The following is a 24,864-nucleotide window of genomic DNA, read 5'->3' on the forward strand; positions in this document are numbered from 1 at the left end:
AAGTTTTCATTCATTATCACACTTAATCCTGAAAATAGTTCCGTGGGCTTGAATATATTAAAATTTCCATTTTTCCAACAAGAATACTGAAGCAGAGAGGCCCAGGGTCAAGTGGCTAGCAAGAAGTTGGTTTGGATTACTGATGCTATTTTATTTTACTTTATCTTATTTTAATTAATGAGGTTGGGAGTAGGGGGAGAACAAGCTTAGATAAAGTCAAGATTTCTAATGTTATATGGAATTCAGTAATTCACCATGTGTAGACAACACCTGAAGACAATAACAACATTCAGTAAGTAACTGGAGGGACTAAGAAAAAACAATATAACAAAAGTGTGCTTTGTCTTTGTCAAAATCTGTACACACTTGAATTTACCAGAAAACAGCTGACAGAGGTCTAGTTATATAGGTTAGTGGATCATACGTGTCCTAGCTTTGAAGCATGGGAAATCAAATAACTGCTTAGAAACTTTGTGATCCTCGCCCATAAAATAGGAATAATTATATCTAGTTCATAGGATAGTGGTAAGGATTAAATTAGATATTTATGTAAGTCACCTTATATAAATATAACACTGCTGGCACATAAAGTGTTCAATAAATATTATTTTATTATCAGCATTATATGTAATACATCCTAACGCGGATAGTAATTTTTAATAGAGCAAGGCATAAAGGATTACTCAATTTGAATAAGAGGTTCAACACAATTTAAGTGCACATTTTCAACCTATAAAAAATAAAATCCTATGAATTAAAATATACCCAATTCAATCCTATGCTAGACAGCTGCCAATAAACCACCCACATCTCTCCTGCCCGCCCACATACTTGCTCTCAAGGCACACACAGCAAGGAACCACAAGGATGAAAGCCAGAGGGAAGCTGAAGGAGGGCAAGAACCTCCTAGTTTTCCTGCAACACCTCAAGCAACAAGTGAGCAAAACCTCTAATAATCGCATCTTTCTCCCCAGGGAAAGGTAATCACATCCCAATTAAGGATCTAGTTCTGAAACAGGAAAGAATAAAAAGTGCACGTGTGGGGAGGCCTCATTAAAAAATCCTCAAAAAAAATTAAATCCTCTTCCGCCGCCTCCTCTTAACCCCAAGCAGGTGTCCTTTATACAGTGTCCACTACTAATGAGCTGGTGCTCCCCTGCCACCGGACCCTGGGATTTTTCCACCTTCAAAGATTAATTTCCCTTTGATTTCATCTAACAACTAGCTCAAAGATATAGTTTACTTTTACCATCATTTTTTTCTGACTTTGAAGACAAGCAATCCAAATAATTTGGGACTTGACCATCTAGTTTAGTTTCAGAACTGACAATGCCTCGAGGGTCAGGCAGGTAACAGCAATGAAAGAAGCAGGACAGGCAGAGATTGGTTTACTTCAGAGTTTACTCTTATCTCTCAGAAATAATAAGTCCAACTGTGGCTTAGTCTTTCATCCAAGAGAAGTTGGAAAATATGTTTATATATTTATATACACATTTATATATTTATGTATATGTTTATATATGTATTCGTACATATATATTATATGCATGTCCGCAGTGAAATTTTAAAATATTTAAGCACCTTACCTAGACACAGAGAAAACTTTCCTACAGATATCTAATTGGAAGTTCTGATCTTGTCCAGTGATTTTTTAATCCTGCCCTTAAAAGAGAGTGAACAGGGGCGGGGTGGAGAATTGATTGGAAGCTTTAAATGTGGATGCTAATACACAATAAGGGGTGCAGGATAAAAGTTCATTGGATTAGACAAGGGAGAATAAAGGGAAGGGAAGGGGAATGGGAATAGAAAAGACAAATATATGAATATATAACCAGTGAAACTCCATATCATGAACAACTACAAAAATGGGACCCAAATTAGAATAAGTTATACTCTGTGTATATTCAATATGTCAAAATACACTCTACTGTCATGTATATCTAACAAGAACAAATTTAAAAAATTACCTCTGCCTGCTTCTTCCCCCAGTGGAAATTCTAATTTAATTGGTCAAGGGTAAAATGGTTCCAACGTACAGCCAGTGTTGATGGCCACCAATCTGGTCTAATTCTTTAACTTATTGATGCTATGGATAAGGAAACCATAGCCCAGAGATTAAGGCAACCTACTAGCTAGTAGATGCAAAAGAACACAGATCCAAGTTTTCTGACTTCTGTTAGCAAAACTCTAATATCAATTCTACTCCTTTACCAGTAACCTGGAGTTTGGTCTTAGATATTCAGAGATTGTAAAATATGTACAAGAAATAAACTGGCAGAAGTGCCATTTCCTTATGCTGGAATCCTTTTTTCTAAATCTAGAGACTATCATGCACCCTTTACATGGATGGTAAACTCTATGAAGGCAAAGGGCTTCCCTCACGTGTACATTCCCACACCTCAGTAAATACTTAGCTAATGAATGACCTTAGGAATTTCTCTAAGTTACATTTCCATCTAAATTGGGAAGAAAGTTCCATGAAAGCTCAAAAAAAATAACCTCATACAGAGAAAGGTCAGTGAATGAATCTAATCCAGAGGAAATAAAAGACAAGGTCTTCACTCTCTAAGGGGAAAGATCACTTATGTCACTTTTCGGATAGAGTACCATAAATAGCAAGTGAAGAAGTAACAAAGCTTCTGCTCACAAGAATCCATCTCAATAGGCTTGAAACTTCCTTTCCCTTACAACAACACACAAAGGAAAAGACAATCCTTTTCATGTTGATATCATTACTGCCACTAACTTGGTGTATTTATTTTCTTGGGAGCTGAACCCTTGCCAATATCAACAGCTGAAGCTTAAATATCCTGGTTTCTTGACTGAATGTGACAGGGAACTTCTACATTCATTTGTCTGTCTGCGCTTTTGAGTATTCCTCTTCACACACCATAGGGATGACTGTCGTCAAGTATGGACTACAGCATTTTAAGTGTTTTATTTACATCACCGAAGATTTGGCAATAAATACCAGGCTTCCTTTCATCCTCTGAAGAATTTGGCAGGATTCTACTCATTATGTAAGAGTAAGACAAGTTACTACTCATTTGGTTTACTACAAAACAAAACAAAAAAACAAAAATCCCTCTGCCCTACCTATCACTACAATTCAAGTGTCTACTTCATAGTTCATAGTATAAGCTATCTTCCTAAAAGAGCAAATCTGATCATGTTGCTTAATTATGCAAGATATTCTGGTGACAGCCATGTATTGATCCTCAGAAAAACTCCAAGATCCTTGATTCATCATATGAACCTTTTCTACATTTCCAGCCTCATTTCCTTTTTCCTGCCTTCAAATATCCTCTAGTCCAGTCACTTCAAATCACCTACCATTTCCTTAACATACTAACCACTTTTATATCTCCATGCTTGTGGGCTATTTCTTTTAAGAATGTTCTTTTCCTTTTTCTCTGACGGATGGCTCCTACAGAACTTTGAAGAATCAGTTCAAATCTAAATTTTCAGGAAATTGTCCATCATTCCTGTGGGTGTAGTGAGTCTTTGCTGCATCCATCTCTCCCACCTTCCTTTGTGTTCCATTAAGAGTGCTGTTGTACACCCAAAGCCCATCGGTCTGTTCTTTATTGCATCCCTAGGGCCTAACTCACAGAAGGACTCACTATGGAACACAGGTTTGCTCAGTTCAAATAATGGCTGCTGCTGCCCCACCTGCATAAATAAGAGGACAAAGATAGTTTTCCTGGGCAGTTCTGCATCCCATGGCAACTGTGGCTTCTATCCACAGTGAGCCTGCTAGTATTTGCAGCTGTTTAGATTATCAATGTTTGGGTTCAACTGCCCTATTATGACTCTCTCTTGTCAGGTTACCAGGATAGGGATTCTATGAGGCTTCTAAATGTAAAGGGCTAGTACCAAGAGTAGTATCTCCAAAGTACACTGAGCTTAAGTCAGGCTTTCCTTATTCAGCATAGTGCCTAACATATACATAAGTGTTGACTAAAGTGAGGTACATTTTTCCAATCAGAAACACTAGTGAAGGCAACCTCTTATGATATTTATGAGCTGTGATTTAAATCAAGAGAAATCAAGAATGTTTTCACAAAATTTATCACCAGCCTCTGAAGGCAATGGAAAATCACTGCCATGCCAAGTTTGTAAATTAAAAAATAAACAAAACTGAACAATTATTACTGGCCTTTCTCTTTTCCTTTCAGAAAAAAAAATATATATGTGTGTGTGTATGTAATATAAATATATAATGTAAATATATGTGATATAAATAAATATATATTACTGGAGGGGTGTGTGTGTGTGTGTGTGTGTGTGTGTGTGTGGTTCTGGGGATCAAACTCAGGGCCTCATGCATGCTGAACAAGTGCTCAACTACTGGGCTATGGTCCGAGTCCCTCCACTAAACTTGAACTTGATGGTGGCACAATTCCATCAATGAATCTATGTGACTCATGAAGGATTCATTTTCATATATGCTAGACTTTAAAAGAAACCATAGTTCCCTCATAAGGTACATTAGCAATAAAGTTGCCTTTTGAAACTTGTTTCATCAAACCTCATCAAATCAATTCCCTCTTCAGTCTGAAAGCATCCAAAACACTGAATCTAATACAAAATAAATCCATCAACTGCTAATTACTAAATGTCCACTGTGGGCCCACTGTGTATTACATGGCTAAGTACTGCAGAGAATATGCAAAAATTTTAACATATGCCTCTTTAATAGAATTAAACACTCGTAATGAAGTTTTGCATGTAAGGCCCCATCTCAGCAAAATGCTTACAGAGAGCTCACTCTTTGTAGTGAAGTTGCAGGCGAGGAGGTAGACTTAGATCCTGAATTAGGCTACAGGCAATGAGACCACACTCACAAGAAACTTAAATGAGAAGAAGAGTGAGAGTCTTAATAAAAGGCCCAGTGAAACGCTATAGGGAAGGAAGGAAGCCTGTAGCTGAGAAGAAAACAGAGGAGGAGAAAGAATCAGAACAGACAGCGAGGAGTTTGACATGTTGGCATTTGAGTTCCACCTTATAAGATAAGTAGATGAGAGAATGCAAAAATGAGAGAGAGAGAGAAAATCTACTTTGGAATGAACAAAGTTGTTTGCAGAAACAAACAGAATATTTTGAGAGCAAAGGAGTTCAGTGTGAGTCTCAACAGAAAATACAGATGGAAAGATAAGTTGGGCTAACCTCATAGCACTGTTAATACCAGGCTTAGGAATCTGAAAATCAATTCATAGGCAACAAGATGATTTTCAAGGGAGTAGTAAAAGTGACAACCACAAAGATTAATTTGGCAACGGTGAGATGAAATTAAAAGGAGATAACAAAGGCTAATCAGGCCATTTCTTTTATACCAACCCAGGTGGATGAGCTCGAAACAGAATGGCATTTGGTTAAGTCTGGTTAAGTCTGGTTAATGTTCATAGCTGCTGTCACTTGGAACTCTTTTAATTGCTTGTGGCTTCCTGCTGCACAAAGCACATCATTATGAGGTCTCTTGTCTATGGCACTGGGTATTCTGCACCACTTCTATGTGCATAGAGCTTTGCTAAGTGTTATAGGATAGCATAGCACCTCATATATATTAAGTATTCAACAAATGATGACTTTGGATTATTTTTGTTGATGTTAAATCCAGAGAAGATAGTGTTAGAACCTTCCTTAGTGTGGTGGTTAATTTTTAGTGTCCCTGTGGCTAGACCATGGTGCTCAGATATGTAATTAAACATTACTCTGGGTGTTTTGGATGAAATCAGGCTCTTGCTCACTTTCTGAACTCTGGTGTGTTTTCAGCTCTCAAAATAAACTGTCCTTAGTTCACATTGTTTTCAGTTCTAGAAATTATGGGTGTCTTCCTGGATCCTATTCCCTCTGTCCAGAATGCTATCCTTCTCCTCATTTCTACTCCTTTTGATCTCAAATATCCCTTCTTTGAAAGCCTTTCCTGACCCCCGATCCCCAGCCTGCGTCAGATTTACCTGTACATTTATTTCACATTACTCACAACAGCTGTAGTCATTCTTAGTCAATGACTTTCTCCATCCTAGACCATACAGCCTAGTAGAGCAGAAGCTTGGCCATATACCAGTACACCATCCACTGCTCTGCTGGGCGAGGTATAAAGGCTGATGAATATCTGTTAGATCATTGAGGATGTTTGTGAGTTAATGCACAAATGAAATGATGAATGACAGTGACGGCAAGGGTGGGTCTTTATCCTCAGTCTATCAACATTTATCTTTATCTTTCTCTGCAGCACAAACCTATGAATCAAAAATCAAACATATACTACTATCAAGTCCAATTCAATGTAAAAAAAAATTTTTGAAAATTTAGGGTCCAAGCTGCAGGGGTGAATCAATATTGATAGGAAGGATTGGGAGGATTTGAGGGTTTGATCTGTGTTCTCCAACTCAGGGTAAGGAAAATCGACATTTCTATTTTCTAGTCATTCTACATACTAAACCAGAACTCCATACCCACTTCATGAATGAGTTCATTAACTCACACTGTAAATACATAAGAAAAATATCATATATTTAAAAAGGCAACTTTCAAGGATAGTTTGTAAGAAATTAAGATGATCCAAACTCAGCACCTATAAAAGTACCCAAACCAATCCTCATGGAACCTCCTTCTGTTTTCCTGAGGCCATCTTTGGATGAGTTTACAGTACTATATTCTTAAGTCTTGTACAAATTCTTGGGCTCAAATTCTAAAGATATTGATCAAAGTCCAAGTCATTTATTAAACTGCAAGTAGCCATAAAACAGAGTTAGTGCAATTTGTTGGGCAGAGAAAAGCAAGACATGCCTTGACCTATGAGCTTTTAGGACCCCTTTGAAAAGCTGAGTAAAACCACCAGGAAAGAGGTTAAAATTCAACTTGGCTTTATATTCATCTTTAAATCATGGAAAGTTTAGGCATGCTCCCTACAATTTAAGATTAAGAGGGATAACTCACCAAATAGAATACTTCTCGGGAATTACCATGAGGATTTTTTAAAAATTCAAAATTCTATCTTTGGCAATATTATTATTAATATCTTTCCTTTTGAAACCATAGATTTTTAAAGCAGTTGTCCTTTGACTTACAAAATCACAAATTCTAGAGAAGTCTTTATAACTTATGTTCATTGGGTATTAATGTTTTAACTTAAATGGGCAAGGCTTTTTTCTGAAAGGTTTTTTCTTGCTGTGTTAATATTTTAAAATTTTAGGTTTATTGAAATCAAGATAATATCTTTTTTAAAAAGTGACTAAGGCACTGTCAGTCTATCATTACTTTTCTATTTCTCCATAAGAAACTAACCCCACACTTAGCAGTTTAAAACAACACATATTTATTATCTTACAATAATATTTATGATCTTACCACAAGATAATAAGCTGAGGTTTAGCTGTGTGGTTCTGTCTTGTGGACTCTCAGGAGGTCACAGTCAAGCTGTCAATGGGGGCTGAAGCCTCCACCTCCAAGCTTACTCTCAGGGTAGCTGCTGGCAAAAAGCTTCCGTTTCCCCCAGGGTACTGGACTGCAGGCTTCAGCTCTTCATTTGATACAGGCTTTTGAAAATCCCTCACTTCCTTTCATGTGACTTTCTCCATAGGGAAACCTAAAACACAGAATCTGTTTTTGGCCAGAGAGACTGGTCCAATAGGTGTAGGAGACAGAGCAACAAGGACAGGAGCCACAGTGCCTTGGAAGTCTCCATTGTCACCCATCGTCACTTCCACTTTGTTCATTAGAAATGAGTCACAAAGATCAGCTCTCACCCACAGGGAGGGAAATTAAACTCCATTTCTTAAAAGAAACAATATTAAAGAACCATCACATAGACAATGGTACGAAGCATGAGTTAGATGCATTTGGAATTAGGAGGATCTGGGTTGAGTCTTGACTGTGCTACACACCAGGCCTTTTAACAAAAGGCTGAGGTTGTAGCTCAGGGGTAGAGTACTTGCCTAGCAAGTGTGAAGCACTGGGTTCGATCCTCAGCACCACATAAAAATAAATAAATAAAATAAAGGTATTGTGTCCATCTACTAAAAAAAAAAAAAATTTAAATATAACATAAAAAAGGACCTGGTATAGCTCTGACCATATATAGTAAGCACTTCTCTAGTGTTGCCTTGCAGCAGTAATTGGTCAAGTAAATAATCTGAGTGCTGGCTAAGTCGAGAATGCATAGCGCTTTGCCCTGTAAAGTGCTTACGCTCTAGCAGTTAGAAAAGTAAGTCTGAAATTTAGATGTAGAAAGGTTGATGTGATTTTTCTTCTAGAAATCAGAGGAATTCTTAAAAGAAAATCCCTAAAAGAAAAGCAGTCTGTGCAATACAAGGAAATATACAGAGGTTTAAATAGTTTTGTTAACATTTTTTTTTTCCTTAAAAAAGAGAGGCAGTCTCTTCAACTTAAAATTTTTCAGAAGCACTGTATGTAAGACATGAAAGTGCAGGGGGTGCCAGAGCTGCAGCCCTGTCGGACAACCAGCCTGCTTCTGTTTTCTGGTCACTCTGAGAAGGCTTTGCGGAGTAGTTTGAAATCTGCATTCAGCTTATGCCTATAATTGCATAAAGGATCAAAGGTTATGGTTTAAAACTCTGCCAACTTAATGTAGCTATAGAAATAAAGAATTTCCTATATCTGTTCTGAAAAATAAAGATTTTTTTCTCCTTTAAGAGTGTGCAATGTTTAAATGTTAGAATCTGAAAGGATTACGTTGGGTCAGTTCCTACTTATTCCGTTTAAGAAAGAAAAAGCCCATTTTTTGCATGATTGTTCCATTGTATCTTAGAAATTAGATCTCATTCTGAGACAATAATGTGTGTTTTACATAGATTTTATGTTATTAGATACTAACTCCAGGCTTCCAAAAACTTATAATCAAAGGAAAAATAAACAAACAACAACAAAAAAAAACCCTTAAGGCCCATTCTTTCCTGAATTTAGAATTAGAGGTTAGAAGAATTTTAGCATTGGTTAGCCTAGATACCCATGTTGTTTATCTTCCCAGAGTCAAAACTCAAATAATTAACAAGAATTCCTACTTCTGAACTTCATGCCCAGAGTTCTAAGGCAACCAATGGCAATTTTCAAGTTGTACCACTACACATATAGAGATCAGTCAAAGAGTACATTTACTATTCCATATCCCTCATGTAACACTGTTTTAAAAAGTACACTAGGGACAGACTGAGAAATGGATGTTAACTGTTCACACTCAGACACATTATAGAATGATAAAATACTTTGAATTATTATATAACATCAATGTCCTGCCTTTTAGAGGTACTTGCTTTGGTGTCTATTGTTGGCCCTACATCAAAATATTACTGATTAATTGAGTATGGGTGACTTTCCGAAGAGCTCTGTGGGCAATTTATGTGAACATCTGCATGTTAAAAAGATAACAGATTTTACAAATCTATTAATCCAAAATGTCAAGGCTGACACTTAATCCAGTTTACTGCTACAGCTTGACAATACAGAATGTTTTAAACCTTTATCCCTAAAACAATGTCATCAAGCATAGGGGTCAGGCAAGTGGGGAAGAGTATCGTAACTAAGCATAGGCTCTGGCATCAGAGAAATACTTTTACTCTCAACTTTGCTACTATCTGTGAGTCCTGGGCAAGAATTTGACTGAACTGAGTCTCATTCTCCAAGTTATTCAAGGCAGTGGGCCTCACTGTTAGCAGGAATGAAGTGTGATAACACTTAAGGACACTAGGCACATGGTAGAGACTCAGTTTGTGATATAAGGGATCCTAATTCAACTTTGATATTCAGAGCACATGTTCATCAAATTTCTTCCAAGTTATCACACTGTTATAAGTATCTCTTAGCTTACTGATGTAGGCAAAACTGAGCATAGACCTATTGAATAAAGGTTTATTCTTCTTGCAGTTGGTTTGAGATATTTGATTAATTTTGAGAACATACTTTGTGTTCAACATGAGGTTGGATTCAACCTCACTGTGCTTACCCTTAGAAAATTTAGTATGTAGTTGCAAAGACCAGCTAGTTTAACAGAGGAGAAATAAAAGATGCACATGCACAGTATTTAAAATTCATTAAATCAAATGCAGCATGGTATTCTGAATTGAATGTTGGAATAGAAGAAAAAGGACATTTTGTGGAAGTACCTTGGAAATCTAGATAAAGTTTGGAGTTTAGTTAATAGCATTGTATTAAAGTTAGTTTTGAGAAATATAGCATTATTATGGATGTTAACATTAGAGGAAAGTAGGAGAGAGTTATATAGGAACTCTATATAGTCTTTGCAACTTTTTTATGAATCTAAGATTAACCCCCCATTAAAAGCGTATTGTAAAAAATCATACTGTACTATTCAATGCAAGTTACTTGTCCTTTTCCAATCATATTCTAAGCTCTGCTACTTCATGCTGCCTAATTTTGAATTGCCTGACAGTCAGTTGTCTCTAGCACCTGACTGTTTTGCCCTGCCCAGCACTGGGGCCCAGGAACTAATGATTGATGGGGGTTGATGGGTAAACATTCAAACTCTTTCAACCTTGGACATGTTTTACTCAGGCTCCAAAAGTCTCTCTAGAAGGATTAAACTTCAGTTGCTAATGGTGGTAACTTTCTTCCCAATGTGCCGATTAATGGCTCCTTTTCCTTCCTTCTTTCAATTTCTCAAATGAAGTCCTCTTACTTGTCTCATGGTCTGCTTCTAGGAGAAACTGGGCATAACTCCCATAACCATTTCTGCATATTTATAGTAAAGTTTCTATTGAATATAAAAATTCAAGGTCATTTACGAGGAGATTTTTTACAGATGTCCTGAATTATCTTTGGTCCCTGAAAAAGACCTCTTCACTCCAAAACAGGAAGAAACTTCATCAAACTGACAAACACGTTAGGGACTGACAAATGAGTGCTACACACTTTTGCATATGTGGAAAGGAAATAAATGTTTGGAAGAATGCTAAAAAAAAAAATCCCTATTAATGACAAAATTGCATTCATTTGTTCATACAACCAGAATTTACTAGGCATTTTCTATGGGATATAGAGTGATGAAGACACAAAAGGTCACATTTTTGTCTTGGAAATGGAAAAAAACAAATTAATAAACAAGACAATATTAGATAGTGATATATCTGTCAAGAAAATAAAACAGGGTCATATGAGAGCATGACTTAACTGAGAGAAGGTTATCTGGTTAGGGGTCAGAAAAGCCCTTTCTGAGAAGGTGATACTTGATCTGGGCCTGAATGACAAGAGAGCCAGTCTTGTAAAGATCGACACATGCTACTTTGTTGAAATCTTCTCTCCATTATAACTTGCCTGCTTTTGTAAACAAACAGAAAGCTAGGCTTGAAAAATAAATTGTTTTCTCATAACATAAAATCTCTATACCCATAGTGTATAAGCCATGCGGTTATTTAAGAATAGGTGGCTTCTTCGCCAGAGGTGCACACCAAAGTATTTTTACATGCACACGACAATAGAGGATGACTTGGGATCTGCCTTAAAATACTCAGGGGCACAGTGAAAAGGTGAAACAAGAATTGGTAAAACACTGATCATTGTTAAAGCACAGTAATAAGTACCCAGGGACTCAAAATTCTATCGTCTTTACTTCGTGTCTAAGATTTGCCATAATCAAAAGAACACATTTAGGATATTTAAGGACTTCCCCAATGCTGTAGGAATTTCACCTCACCAAATTTTCATCAGTAAATTAGCAGTTAAAGCAAGAATGGTAGCCAATGGAATCATGAAGTACACATAAGGCGCTACTTAAGACTGAGATGTGCAAAAGAGATCACTGGATAGTCTTTCAATAAAATGCTGAAGCTTCCCAGGATTAGCCAATCCTGAAGGGGTGAGTCTTTGTCCTTGAAGAGCCTATGTTGCAGTTCTGAGGACTTAGAATTTAACTTGTAGAAATGAGCCTGAGAATAATTTTTGACCATATAAATGCAAATAAGTTATATATAGTGGATCTGGTGGATTTGTTTTGCAAATTCATTTCAATATTCTATATACTGGTGGTGCATTTTTCTCCTTTGAAATGACTGTATCATCTTTACAAGTTATCTCATTAATTAATATCTGTATTATTTAAAATCTGTTCATTTTATATCTGTAGGAGCATCATGAATTTACTTTTTAAGAGACTTAACTTAAAGAAACAGTTTTTTTATATTTATTTTTTAGGTGTAGATGAACACAACACAATGCCTTTATTTTTTATAATCCCCGTCCCATTAAAGAAACAATTTTAAAGTGTTCCTATGAAGCCAAATCATGTGCCTATGTGTCCACGTCTGCGTACTTCTTCAAAGTCAAGGATTAAAACACTATTAGGCCTTTTGTGTGCTATAGGCTGTTCTTTACCCAGAAATAGCTTTGACCATAACCCCACCACTCCACTGGCCAACTTTGCATTATTCCTTAATTTGCCAAAAATAACAACTCACCCATACAGTCTCCTATCACTGGCAGGCAGAAATCTCTGAGAGAAACATCTACATCAAGAATAATGTTTAATGTTGATTTTTATTTATTTATTTATTTTTGAAACATTTAATTTTATTTTTAACAACTCAATTTCAATTACAGTACACAGAACTTTTATCTTGTGAATGAACACTTTTTTTTTCTTTTTTTTTATTGGTTGTTCAAAACATTACAAAGCTCTTGACATATCATATTTCATACATTAGATTCAAGTGGGTTATGAACTCCCATTTTTACCCCAAATACAGATTGCAGAATCACATCGGTTACACATCCACATTTTTACATAATTCCATATTAGTGACTGTTGTATTCTGCTACCTTTCCTATCCTCTACTATCCCCCCTCCCCTCCCCTCCCATCTTCTCTCTCTACCCCATCTACTGTAATTCATTTCTCTCCTTGTTTATTTTCCCATTCCCCTCACAACCTCTTACATGTAATTTTGTATAACAATGAGGGTCTCCCTCCATTTCCATGCAATTTCCCTTTTCTCTCCCTTTCCCTCCCACCTCATGTCTCTGTTTAATGTTAATCTTTTCTTCCTGCTCTTCCTCCCTGCTCTGTTCATAGTTGCTCTCATTATATCAGAGAAGACATTTGGTATTTGTTTTTTAGGGATTGGCTAGCTTCACTAAGCATAATCTGCTCTAGTGCCATCCATTTCCCTGCAAATTCCATGATTTTGTCATTTTTTAGTGCTGAGTAATACTCCATGGTGTATAAATGCCACATTTTTTTTTATCCATTCATCTATTGAAGGGCATCTGGGTTGGTTAAATTTCATAAACCACTAATAACCACATGGATATGTTATTCTGCATTTTTGCTGTATAGCGATAGTATAGGTGCAAAGACATAAAAATCACAAGAAACTAATCTCTAGCCAATACTCTGTCAAAGGAGAGAAATTTCAGCAGGACTCGTTAATTTCCTAATTTGGTTGACTGGAAAAGGAGGAGGAAGAAAAACCTCAGAGATTGAAGTAGGCGTTTTATGGCAGAAGTTTTAAGTCTTCACCCTCAGAGCCTCTCAAAGGGGTGCTGTAGACAATACTCTCTCTGTAGTATCTGATATGTGCCAGGCACTGTTTCAAAGCATTTAAACTACAATATCCTTGTGAAGTGCGAATCACCATCTCCCACTTTTCAGATAAGGTTGAGAGAGTTTCATTAACTTGCTTAGAGTCATAAAGGTAGTAAAGAACAACAGGCAGAGCTGGATTCAAATCCACTTGGACAAGCCAGATTTGTGTGATTCTGAATCCAACTCCATGTCCTTTCCAGAATGTCAACCTACTGTTAGGCTTTCACAGTGGTTGACACTTCAACAGGCAACTGTAATTTTTAGCAAATCTGTGTGTTCTCAGTAGAAAGAAATGCTAGTTTGTATCAGGTGCATCAATCATAATCCACCTGCTTGGACAGTTAACGTGACCGTCACTCTCCCATATGAATGACAGAGATAAACAACATGCTTGCTATGGTTTGTCCCCCAACAGTTTATGTTTGAAATTCAAACCCCATTGTGAAGTATTAAAGGGTGGAAACTTAATCCAACTGTAGTGTTTAGAGATGGGGCCTGTAGGGGGTGATTAGGATTGGATGAATTCATCAAGGTGGAACCCCCAGGACTGAATACTGGTGGCTTTAGAAGAAAAAGGAGAAAGACCAGAAGGGACACACTTGCTCCCTGTCTCTTGCCATGTGATACCCTGCACGGAATTACAATCCGACAGCAAGATGGCAGTCACCAGATGGGGCTGTAGCCCGCAGATCGGAACTGTTAGCTACCACTAGGGCTTTATAATTTACCCAGTCGGTGGTAGTATGTTATTAACAAAAGAAAATGAACCAAGAAAATGCGATTCATGGTTATATTCCATATTGTACTGGTTTGGGTGAGGTGTCTCCCAAAAGCTCAGGTGTGAGACAATATAAGAACGTTCAGAGGTTAAATCAGATGATAGGAGCTTTAACCTAATCAGTGAATTAATCCACTGCTATTAATTGGATGGTAACTATAGGCAGGTAGGGTGTGACGGAGGAGGTGGGTCACTGGGGACATGTCTTTGGGATGTCCCCCATTCCCCATGCCATGTCCTGAGCGGCTTTCCTCTGTCATGCCTTTATTCCATGACGTTCTGCGTCACTTTGAGCCTAGAGCTAGAAGTCAGCCGACCATGGACTAAATTTCTGAAATCATGAGCCAAAGTAAACCTTCCCTCCTCTGTGTTGTTCCTGTCAGGCCCTTCGGTCACAGTGATGCAAAGCTGACTGAAACCCACATTCACAGAAGCTAATGTGATGTAGCAGGAAAAAGCCCTTGAAAGAAAGCTGAAAGTGAGTTATGAATCTGTCACTGTCACTTCTAGAAGGAGGTCCTGTCATTTCTCAGGCATTCCTATTTCCTTGCCTGTCAATCAAGTGAGAATGTTGCATTCAAAAGTAATAGCAGGGGTCTACCGGCATTGGGCAGGTGTCATTCTTCTTTGTATAGGACTGCTTCTGGCATTTCAGAAACTCAGCCTCCCTGACTCTGGGTGCTAAAAGCCTGTAACACTCCAGTTCTTGTAACAACTATAATTCCAAATGCTCCTATGCACTACCTACTAGAGCAGCAGCACCTTGGATAAAAACACTGCTGGGTGATTTCAATTCCTAAGAAGTCTTACGGCCCTGCTAGGCCAGCTAGGTAGGGGAGGACAGAAGGAATCTCAGGCTTTCTCTTGCATTATAAGGCCCATTAAAATCATATTCTTAAAAGGAAGTCATACATTAATAGGCTTTTAATAGGCCTCTTAAATACTGCTCAAGAAGTTTAATATTGAATTTACATAATGTTCAGAAAATAGAAGGATACAGAAACCCTGTAGCAGCGACTACCCTCTAGCAAGCACTAGGCTCTACGTGGCTGCCCCAGTAGCTAACCCAAGGCATGAGCCTACATGCAGCGTCTTTAATAAGAAATGGGAAGAGTTTCCAATGGATGACAAATCCACAGTGTGGTAAATTCTTCCTGCCCAACTGTTACCAATAACCCCAGAGCTCTGGGTATAACTCCTGACCCTCAGTTCCCAACCAGCTTGCACAAAACATCTTCAATCCTTTTTAAAATTAAAAATAAATAAATAAATAAATTGAAGGTCTAGCTCAGGAGCCACTTTGCTGATTGAAGCCTTACCCCAAATCCTTCAGTCCAAAAGATACCTCTTCTCTCTAACAAAATGTAGCATCTGTAGCTCCATATGAGAATTTTTATTGAATCACACAGTCATCAACTGTTCCAAAATCAAACCACATATATTAATAATGTTGTCTTCCCAGCTAGAATGTTGGGTTCCAAAGTCAAGGGTCATGTCTTATACTACATTTATATTCCCTAGGGCCTAGCACATTCCTGGGAACACAATAATGGCTTAATAAATACATGTTCTGCCTTTGATATTTCAGAGTGATACCAAAAATACCATTGGCTTGACCAAACTTACATCCTGTGCACTATTTTTTTTTTTTTTTAGTATTTTTTCAGGATCTTTTCCCAAGTGCTTTTCAAAGTGCTTTTCGGATAATATAATTAATTTCACAGATCCTATATATAGTGAAAGGAATAAATAAAAAATACTAAACTTTACACAACAAAAGCAAAGAGAATTAAAACTTCATGTTTCATGAGGGGTGTAGCAAAGCCTGGCAAAGTAGATTCATCCTCTAATTCCTACTGAATATTAGATGAAAATCCAAAACATGTCTCCTTATTGCGTTAAATATTAAAAATTGCTAGATGTTTCCAAAGCTGTGTGAGCAAGATTGACCTTGGGAAGCTGGTCATCAAATCCTGGTGCCACCATTAGTCTAAGGAAATTGTTATGGTTTAGATATGAAGTGTTCCCCCAAAACTCTTGCGTCAAGACAATGTCAGCATATTCAGAGGCAAAATGATTGAGATAAGAGAGGTGTAATCTAATTAGTGGCTTAATCCACTTATGTGGATTAACCGGGTGGTAGAGTGTGGCTGGAGAAGGTAGATCAGTGGGGGTGTGCATTAGGTGTTTCTATTTTACCCTTGATGAAAGGAACGCCCTACTTGTGGCCAAGACCTGAGCTGCCCTCCTCCTCCACCTTTCCACCATGATGCTCTGCCTCACCTCACTTTCCCCCTTCTCCATTGTTCTTGTAAGTCTTTTGGTCACAGTGAAGAAAAAAGTTGACTAAAACAGAAATAATGTCAGATTTGTATTATAAACTTAGATCCAATTAATAATCCAAATTATAAAAAAATTTACATGATACACTTAGATCCAATTAATTAGTATAATTATTTATCATCTGATCCTACCTACATGCCTTTTCCCCAGACTCTCCATACATTTCTTATCAACACTTAATGTGTCACTACCTGCTAAGGCCATCGATATATTATCTACTGAACATCGATGACAAGCAAAACATCGAGTGCTGATGTCCAAAGGGAAATAATATGCCATCTTGCTAATATGAACAAAGTCGCTCCCCTTCATTCTTTCTTTTTTTCTTTGATCTTTGACTTGGTAGGTATAAACATGGTATCTTTCCCTCATTCATCATCATCTGGCTCAGGCATTCTGGTATTTTCTTCAATCCTGAGGGGAGAAAGCCACTGAAGACACTACCTTCAGGGCTGATTTCACAAATTATCTTTCACATACACCAGACTACTCTTCACTTTGCTTAGCCAAATTGAGGGTTTCTGGGATAATAATCACATAGCTTGAAGGTGTCCAGAGAAACAGCTCCTAGGGTGAATTAGAATCCTGTGTCACCATGCTGACCATGAACAAAGGCTGCTTTCTGACCAAAGGCAAACAAAACTGGAAGTCTGAGTTTCTCATCAGAGTTCAGATGGGCTTACTGCAGCATGCCGCACACAAATCACTAGTCTGGTTTCAATAAGCACAGGGAAAGAACTACCTATGACTCTTTTGTGATGGTCATGCTCTACATTTTCTTGTTATGACAACTCAAAGGGAAAAAGGAATGGATATAATTATTAATATAATAAATACATTTTTTAAGCAATAAAAGAAAAAAGGATTTTCTTTGGACAAATGACTATCATATGTCTACTGTATACTAAGAGAACAAAAAGGATGCCTCCTTATTTATTTTTTTGGGGGGGAGGGGACTGGGGATTGAATTTAGGATGTGACCACTGAGCCATATTCCCAGCCCAACTTTGTATTTTCTTTAGAGACAGGGTCTCACTGAGTTGCTTAGTGCCTCACTTTTGCTGAGGCTGGTCTCCACCTTCTGATCCTCCTGCTTGAGCCTCCAGAGCCACTGGGATCACAGAGATGTGCCACTATGCCCAGCAGGATACCTCTTTTCAGAAAATAGAAATTATAGGCGACTTTAAATGTTTGTTGTATAAACTAGTGATGAAGCAATCAAGGAATTATAGCAAGTCTAGCACAGCGGGTTGTCCACCATAAGAAGGTACATAAAAGTCTCTATTTGAAGTATAACTCATTGGAAAAATGATATTAGTGTGAGGAAAATGAGCCAAAATTCTAGTCTATACCAAAGACGCAAGCCCTAGTCAAAGTGATAACCACGTCTAAAAGTTTTAAGGTCTCTGTAGGGGAAATTATCAACTGATTTTGGAATGAAGTAAGTTTAGATAATAATTAAAATCGCACAGCCCAGCAAGGTCTGACAAAATCACTGCCTTTTGGAACCATTACTAAGTAAAATCAGTGCCTGACCAAGGTTCATATTAAAAGCTAGAGAGAGCAATAAGAAAAGAAAGTGAGGCTAAAACAACAATGACTCTCTGTCACCTGTCACCCTTCTTTCAAGAATCTGGCCCCCAGCACAGAATTTTCTTTAGCTTAAGAAAATTTTACCTTTAGCTTAAGCAAAAGCAACAACAAAGAAAACTGCTTCTGAAAGACTTCCTGCATCAGATCATGATGAACTGTGTTGGTTTTGAAAGGCATCTGGAAGCACATGTGGTAACATTTTTTTGTTTTACTCAATTGATTAAAAATTAACGATCAGGGAATAAAAGAAGCAAACACTATTTCTCAATTCTTATGTTTAATATGGCTGTATATTGTCAAATAAGTGATATAAGTTATAGCTTAAGCATCTAAGACGTTCCACCTTTTCTGAATGTGGCATTCAGCAAAGCATGGGAAAATGTAGAAATAAATAAAGTTTACTTTCTTTGTTCTTAAGGACTCTATAGCCTGGGAGAGAGATATATAATAAAGCAGATCACAAAACTAAAAATGAATGAAATAAGTATTCTCAGAGAGACTCAAGCAAAGTATCAAAGGAATTAACAAAGAAAGAGAGAGAGAGAGAGAGAGAGAGAGAGAGAGAGAGAGAGAGATTTGATAATGAAATGGATTCAAACCATAGCCCTGAAAAGGATCCTAAGGGGTAATCTTATTTATCCCTGCTTTGTTTATTTTAACATGTTGGTAAATAATAAAAAATTAACATGAAATATGAATTCCAGGATGGTTAAAGAGTTTGCAAAAGTTACGAAGTCCATCAGAGGCAAAACTCAGAGAGGTCCTAGGTTTCCTGACACATACTTTACTATAATTTCATACAACATTTAACTAACTTAGACGTTTCCTATATCAAAGGAGGACTTTGGTTTGAAAAACTGTGCACCCTAGAACTTATCAATGGATCTGCTGTAAATTGAGAGAAGGCGCAATGAAGGCAAGAATAGTAAATAAATTTTGAACTTTAAAAAAAAAAACAAACTTCATTTTTTATTATTTCCTCTTTCCTTAATATGAGAATAGAATAAAACAAAGAAACAAATACATATGAAACCACAAAGCAAGTAGATGACACGAGACGACAAACACACATATACAGGCAATTTCATCTAAGAGCATAAGTGTCATTGTCTTCTTGTCCTGACTGAAGATCTGTCCACACAATACAAGCTTCTGATAGTCCCAGATGTCATTTTATATGTTGGATTGTTTCTATCTCCCCTAAGAAAAGCAGCTATTTCTTTCCCATTCAGAGTTGCCGAAAAGTAACACGGTCATCATCATCCACTGCAAACACTTCTTGCAGGAAGGCACTCTTGTGGCAGAATCTCAGCAGGTGGCAGGAGGAACTCATAATTTAGTTAGGAAGCCCCAGACGGCACATAAAAGAAAAACCAATCATGCCAGGTAGGTGTCTAATGCACAGAGCTGGCCATAGATGGTACAAAGCATTTATAGAAATACCTCAGCCAGGAAGGTAGGCATTAACATTTTCACAGAAAAGGAAGCCCCAGAGGAGCTAATTAGCATAGAGGTGGTAAAGCTCAAGTCAATGGGCCCCCAAATGCTTGTTTTTGAGCCATACCCTCTCTGTGCACAAACCAGCTTTGCTGCCCTTCTCCAAAAGTGGCTTGGACTTGAGAAACCAGGAGTAACAGACTATTTGTCAATTCCTTTTTCAATACAAAACAGGACACAAGGTCCTCAGTTCACACTGAGGCTGTGATATATATATATATACTTATGAGGGTTCCAGCTTCCCTATGATATAAGCAAGCCATTTACTGCCTGAGATAAAGTAGGTTGTTGATTTAGTCATGTCCTATATGTATACTTCAAATCCCAGTTGCCCAAGGAAACATTTCTCTCTGATGTACTTTCACCTCATTTGGGGCCAGATGGCACCGGGACTTGGGCAGAGCAAACCTGCAGTAAATGTCTGATTGCTAGTACTGACTTATCCACATGGAAGCAGACACAACAAGGCCTATGAAAAGAATACATCATAGTCACTAACTGTAAGATGCAGCTTCAACTTACCTATTTTCAGAAAATTCTACATTCCATGATTTTGGTTGATATTCCTCAAAAAGGATAAATTAAAGAGCTATTAGCATGGCATATAGAATTTTATGTACCTGCCCATTAAGACTTTTCATGGGTTTATAATAAGTTCAGGCATGAAAAAGTGCTGTGAAGCTATTAAAAAGCTTCGACTATGGATGAGTAACAATATGAAAAGAACAAGTTGTTACCTCATTTACAGGTTTGATTAGTCAATGAAGTAACGAGATGGCAAAACACACACACACACACACACACACACACACACACCTAATGAATATCAAGATATCTTAATAGATATAGAATGTCCAAAAGTAAGAATTCCAAATTTATTTTTTAGACAATATATATTAGGAAGGATTCAGAGAATGTGGAACCTAGGACATAGTGTTCAGGGTAAAGAAAGACAGAACCCCACAGTGTATAAGCAACAACTGCAAGAATACGAGGAAAAAAAATGGCAATCTAGGAGCAAGGAATATAATGTTTGTTTTCAGATATAATACTCAAAGGGAAGAGAGATTAAATTCATTGTGTAGGTTATGGAGAGAAGTGTTGACTCAGTACACAGCAAAACTTTCTAGAAATAAAGTCTTACTTCCTCACTGACCAGTCCGTTCTAAAAGAAGATTCTCAACTGGCAGAGGGACTAGCCCATTTTCCCAGACACTGGAAATTTGCGTGCTGAACAAGACTTACTTGGGCATGCTATTTACACTATATCTGTTCCAGGCTGAAAAAAAAAAATTACTTTCCAAAAAGTTATTATCTTATTTGCACTATTGACTGAGGGGGTTACTCTAATTTTATGAAGCTTCAGTTTTTAAAAATTCAATTTTCAAAAGGTGGTTAAGTAATGTGAATGCTCAGATTATTTAAATCACTACTATAGCAGTTATAGGGTTTTTTATTTGTTTTGTTTTTGTTTTGTGGTACTGGGGGTTAAACAGAAAGCATTGCATATGCTAGGCAACTGCTCTACCTTTGGGCAATGCCCCCAGCCTGTATTTTGGTTTTTGGTTTTGGTACCAGGGTTTGAATCCAAGAGTGCTTAACCACTGAGCCACATCCTAAGCCTCTTTTTATTTTTTATTTTGAGACAGTGTCTCACCTCATTACTCAGGGCCTCACTAAGTTGCTGAGGCTGGCTTTGAACTTTCGATCTTCCCTACATCAGCCTTCTGGTCTGCTGGGATTACAGGCTTGAACTATGCCCTGCCAGCCTGTTCTTTTTTTAAACAAAAAAGAAAAAAGAAAAAAAGAAAGAAAACTGTTGATTTGTGTGGACACTTGTGAACATACTAAGAAAAATGAGTGTTTTTAATTCATGTATTTTTAAAAAATTGTTATTTAAAAGCAATTCAGGTCTCCATAATTGTGCAACCTATTAGTGAAATGAACAAAAAGGCTTAATCTTCAGGTTAGCAAATTTAAAAGACATAGCCCATGCCCCCTCCCCGCTTTTTTTTTTTTAAAGCTAAAGAGTCTGCTGTCCCACATTCTTACTCAGTTTTATCTTTACATTAACAATGCTTACCAGCAGATAGCCAAAAAGGCAGGCCAAGTTGGACCAATTTCAAGATTTGTTTCCACACTGGGGTGCTTCATGCTTTTGGCAGAAGCAGGCTGCAACTGTGGCTTCGTTTATTACACTGTGCTATAAACATTATGTCCTGAGCTAATGAGATACTCAACATGACAATCCCATAGGTTACTAAGCACCCTAAACATCTGTTAACACAGGCACCAGAGATAGTAGAGAGAAGGCCTGTAGTGTCCATTTTTAAAGTGGTTTATGATGTGGAGTCTGCTGTTTAAAAACTAATAATCAAAAACACTGTCTTAAACTCTGGCTAGGACAAATATTTGAGAAGCAAAGTTATGCTCACTTTGAGGAAAAAAAAGTGCACTCATGTCGATGCTTAGTCATTGCATTTATAGACTTTCATTTCACACCTTTGCCCATTAAGTATTGGCTTTCCCTGGTATTCAGAAAACCAAAAATATAATTTCACTGATATATTTACTCAAAAAAAAAAAAAAGAGAGAGAGAGAGGGAGAGAAAAAAGGCTGAATGTTGACTCACCAAATTTCCTTAGACTAATTTGAAGCCAAAAGTTTATAAGAGTGGAAGAAGCAGATGAAAATTGGGGCAAATTTTTAAGCTACCGACATGTTTTCCAAGGATCCCAAGGCTAAAACACATCCTTCCAGCTCCACTCAAAGGTCTGCCTGAAGGGAAACTGTAAGCGACTGGAAACCCCTTGACATCTAGTCTGAGAACAACAGGCTTTGCTTTTCTCAAAAGGAAAGAAAACTTCCAATCACAGAATAAATTAGATCAAACAATCTTGTCTGTTAAGTCATTTTATTTCATTTCTATTGAACATTTATTTCTAGAAATGCTTCAAGAATTGTCGCATCCAAGGTATAGAGATATTCCAGAAAAAAAGGGACTTCCAGGGTGATTCAGGTGGAAACTTATCTGGAACACCAGTTGCTACCACAACATCCGAGGTCTGTGAGAAAGGGTGAATAGCTTCTCAAGCATGGACAGCAACACAGGGCATCAGATGCACAGCTCTAACCGGCTGTCTCTGGTGTATGTACCCACACATACACATATCCCTGAGAACCCTCAAGGGCCCTCTCTTGTAGTTGTCCTGAGAACTTCAGAAACCCCCACAAGGGAACCTCCAGGGCCTCAGCCCCTCCAAGGCGAGAGGCTTAGTTATTTTAAAGCCCGTGGTACTTAATCCTATGCAAAAACTCCAGTGACTTCCCAACCCGCTGGCCTCCTGTTACCTTTCCCTGTCCCTTCCAAGGTCTCCCGGCGGCACAAACAGACGGGCGGCACCTCTATGGTCTCCGCCTCCCCCCTTGCACACCCTACTGGCTCAGGAGCCAACACGCCTCCCCAGGCGCGCGCGCGCGCGCTCACAGCGCACACGTACACCCATTCGATATGCACCCCGCGCCAGACCACGAAATCCCGCAGCCCGGTCGCAGCAGGCGTCCTCCCGCTAGCTATATATAAAACCGTCGCCTCGAGATGAGTCTTCCCCATGCACCCGCAAGTGGATGGCTGTCCCGCACTCTTTGCGTGCTGCCAGTTCCCAGACACGCGGTTATCCCACTCACCCGCAGCCCTCAAACCTTGGCAGTTCTGTCAAAACTTTAAGGCTGGTTGATTTCACAATGAGGAGTGTGTCCAAGGCTGGGAGAGCTCGGCTTGCCACAATTTCTATCCACCCCAGTTCACGGAGACTGTGGTGTGATTTTACCGACCCCAGCTCCTCTGCGGCCAGAGCGCAGCTGCAGCCTGCACAAACGCGCAAAAAGCCCCGCACTTGGCGGAGAAGCGTGCCGTGGGTATGCTCCCAGCCGGACCTCTCCATACCCTTGGGTCGCGCTCGCCCAGTGCAGCGGCGGCAGCCTCAACAGTCCCTGCCCGGGCCTGGCGAACGGATGGTGTCAAACACACACTCAGAAAACTTTTTAAGACTTTAACAAGATTGTCTAGAGAGGAAACCCTTCTTCGCACTGCACACACTGGGTCGGAGCAGGAGCTACTGTGGGATGGTTCGCTTGCCTCCCCTAACTCCTTGCCGCCCCCATCAACTTCCAATCACACATCCCACCACCAATAACTTCCAGCCTTACACACAGGCGCGTGCGCGCGCGCGCGTGTACACACACACACACACACACACACAGCATAGCAGCGTAGCAAGGATCGGGTTACAACTACCCATCAGCAGAAAACAACTTTTTGAAAAGGGGAGCACAGCCCTCCCCCAAGTCCACCTGGAGAAAAACATATCCGTGCAAATGCATAAAACTGACCCCCATTTTCATAAAGAACTGGCGTTCAAGGGTCCACTTTCAGGCCCGCTGGCACAAAAAGGGGAAAGACTCCCGGATCCCCCCTCCAGTACCTCCGAGCTTCGCCTCCGGAGACAGAGCGCGGGTTCGCGTCCGCGCTGGAGCCGATGGCGCGGGGACCTCCGGCCTGCCTGGCCCCAGCCCGGGGTCCCCGCCGCCGCCCGGGCTCAGCAGCAGCCGCCGCCGCCGCCACCGCCGTTGTAGCAGCCGCCGCCGCCGCCGCCGCCGCCGCCGCCGCTCCCCAGACCGCCTCCTCTTCCCATGGCTGCGCCCTGCTTGGCAGCTCTCGGGCTGTCAGGCTTGGGGAGGAGGGAGGGGGCGGGGTGAAACGGGAAGGGAGGATGGGAGGGGAGGGGAGGGGTGGGAAAAGGCGGCCCACGTTCACCAAGGGTCACGCCGGGCCCGGCCCGCGGTCCCCTGGATCTGGGCTGCCAAAGCCAAAGGAAGCGAGAGTTCGCTGAGGCCAGTTCGAGACCCGCTGCGCAGCGGCCGAGCGCCGCCGGAGCCGCGCGTTCCGAGGAGCTGGGATGAAGCCTTCCCCGCGAGGAGTTGGAGTTGGTGCGTGTCACTCTCATCTGGGCTGCGCGGCTCCTCCTAGAGGAAAATATTGGTAGTTGCGGGACACTTCCTTCCTCTCCACCCGCCCCTGTTCCCCCAAAGAA

General features: G+C 39.3%; 1 protein-coding gene across 1 annotated transcript in view; it reads right to left on the reverse strand.

The window, feature by feature from the left end:
* Ghr (growth hormone receptor) overlaps positions 1 to 24,424 on the reverse strand; it is a 250,955-nt gene extending 226,531 nt beyond the window's left edge. The window contains exon 1 of the mRNA XM_026415487.2: positions 24,256 to 24,424. The gene's annotated coding sequence lies outside the window, so the exon portion shown is untranslated. The remainder of the gene's footprint in view (positions 1 to 24,255) is intronic.
* Positions 24,425 to 24,864: the final 440 nt, after the last annotated feature.

This window comes from Urocitellus parryii, chromosome 1 (genome assembly GCF_045843805.1).
Source record: "Urocitellus parryii isolate mUroPar1 chromosome 1, mUroPar1.hap1, whole genome shotgun sequence".
Taxonomy (NCBI): domain Eukaryota; kingdom Metazoa; phylum Chordata; class Mammalia; order Rodentia; family Sciuridae; genus Urocitellus; species Urocitellus parryii.